At 49.5% G+C, this 2,500-nt stretch overlaps 1 pseudogene; it reads right to left on the bottom strand.

Moving 5' to 3' along the window:
- Positions 1 to 2,500, bottom strand: part of LOC145948443 (large subunit ribosomal RNA) — a 9,206-nt pseudogene that overhangs the window by 2,923 nt on the left and 3,783 nt on the right.

The following is a 2,500-nucleotide window of genomic DNA, read 5'->3' as shown; positions in this document are numbered from 1 at the left end:
GTAAATATCTTTAACCACTACCCGTAGCTCCTGGTCCAGTTGCCTAAGATAGGTTACTGGCGGTACTGTCAGCACCAGCTGATACAGGTAGTGCGGGACCAGGTATGTGGAGATCAGATTTACTTTTTGGTGAGGTTTCAGCGCCAGCTTTTTAATTCCCTGGATCGCTGAGCAGAGGTCGTCCTTTAGGCCCTTAATATCAATACCAGCCCAAGGAGATATTCTTATCCCAAGGTATTTTAGTGTGGTACCCGCATCCGCATATGGGATACCGTCTCCACTTAATAGAGTCAAACCGGGATCTGCTAGGTACCAGGAGTCTTTAGTAATAGTAATGCGGAAGGCTGCGCACTTCTTAGCTGCAATGCTCATACCTAGAGCCTTTAGGTATCCTTCCGCCAATCCTAGCAGATGGCTGGCTTGTGGTGTTGTTTTTGCCGTTAGAATTAAGTCGTCGGCAAAAGCCAGTACCGAGATGCCTGCCTCATCTCCAATTTTGTAGCCCGGTTGACCTTCCAGCGCTAGTAACATAGGTTCCATTACCAAGTTGAATAGTAATGGCGATAGGGGGTCCCCCTGCTTGACCCCGCGCTGGAGTTTAATCTCGATCATATCCTCCTTATTCTTTATTACTGTGCGCACCTTTTTGTAGGAGTCCACCACGAGTCGCACCACTAACTCGGGCAGCCCCTTCTTTCGCAGAGCGACCCCAATAGCCTCGTGTGGGATCGTGTCAAATGCTTTGGAGACGTCCAATTGCACTGCGACCACACCTTCTGATGTTTTGGAGTGCCTGAGCAGCTCGCTGAAAATATGCACGTTATTAAAACATCCCGCTTCTGATGTGAAGCCTTTTTGACGAGGTGTCATTGAGATGCACCTTCTCAGTTTCTGGTCGATTATTCCCCAATATAGTCGAGCCAGAATCGAACTGATCGTTATAGGTCGATAGTTCGTGACCTGGTTCTTATCTTGCCCCTCTTTGGGCAACAGCGTGGTTCTATTTGTTCTCCAGGCATCTGGTTGATATGCACGGACCATAATTATGTTATACCAGAGCCGAAGAATTTCTATGACCGCAGCGCGGCTAACATCAGTTTTTGTTAGGCCGTCCGGTCCTGGTGCCACATTGGTCTTTGTCCGATTTATCCTGTCTCTTATTTCTTTATACGAGATCAGGGTAAAGACATCCTCGACCGCCAGCTTTGGCTCGACCTCCTCAAAATCAGGGAGGTTTATTTGTGGCTTGGTGCCCCATAGTGAGTTGTACAGGCATTGTATATTGGTTGTGTTGAGGTCGACTTTTGATTCCTCAGTCCAGTCTATCTTTTCCCTTACATATTTGACTAGTAGACCTGGATTTTGCCTGTACAACTCCTGAGTTCTTGCGTATTTGAACTGTTTTTTGCTTTTGCTTTTGGTCTTTCCACGCACTTTCCTTTTACCCTTCTTAATCTCGCTGCAGCCATGCAGCACCTCGCTTACTGCTATGTCCACCCTGTCCAATTCTTGCCTTGTTGGCATAATGCTTCCGTTACAGGCAATACTCTCTAGTACGCCTTTGAGCAGCTGGACGCAAGCCGCCATCTCGGTTGGAATTGCTTCAGGGGTTTCACCTTGCAGTACTTTTGTCGCTATTCCCTCTCTCCAGATAGCTTCTGCGAGCGAGTCCGAGGCTTCCGCTATGTTCGGCACCGCCGTGTCGGTGCCGTTGCGGGCCCGCTCTTCCGCGTTTGGATGTGGCGGATCCCCGGGAGGGACAGTCAACTCATCACCTTCCACGGGCACATCAATACTTCCCTTATCCGCTCCATCTCCACTCTGCACCGCCTTGTCGGTCTCGTTGCGGGACAAATCCTCCGCGTTTGGATGTGGCGGATCTCCGGGAGGGGCAGGCAATTCATCACCCTCCTCGGACACATCTATCATTATAATTTCCTGCTCCGCTTCCTCCATCTCTTGTTCTTCCTCAATCTCTTCTAATTGAGCCAGGATCACGTCCCTTCTCTTCTTGTACGTTGTTGTCGCTCTCTTGTCTCTGATCTGTTTCCCAGTTTTACCTGGTAGAAACTCCGTCATAAGACTAGCAACGTTCCTCTCTCCTCTGAATCGGACCTCCAAATCCAACATCCGGTTCTCCTCTTCTTCTGTAAATACTTTCCCTTTTCGGGAGGTATGTGCTTTCGGCGCGGGCCCGCCTGCTCGGGCCGCGTTTCTGATGTCCGGATGATCGTGCCTTTCATGTTGAGAGAGGCCGGACTTTGTTTTAAAAGCTCTGTTGCATTCCGCACACACCTCCCAACTGGGCGGAGTCTGCACCGGGCCAGTGCATTTTGGTACGTGGCATAAGGCCGCATGTTTCCTTTGATATCGCTTATCACAATTCATGCAGACATACGCTATCTCCTTGTCTGCATGACGCTCGGCAATGTGCCTAATCTCATCGTTTAGGTTGAGCGCCATAAAGTTCCCTCGCCCGTTATTTAAACACTGTTGGCAA

Source organism: Prenolepis imparis, unplaced genomic scaffold (genome assembly GCF_030444845.1).
Source record: "Prenolepis imparis isolate NDT839.2.m4 unplaced genomic scaffold, iyPreImpa1.0 SCAF_394, whole genome shotgun sequence".
In the NCBI taxonomy this organism is placed as follows: domain Eukaryota; kingdom Metazoa; phylum Arthropoda; class Insecta; order Hymenoptera; family Formicidae; genus Prenolepis; species Prenolepis imparis.
Note: the sequence above shows the minus strand (reverse complement) of the source record. Positions and strands in the feature narration are given on the sequence as shown.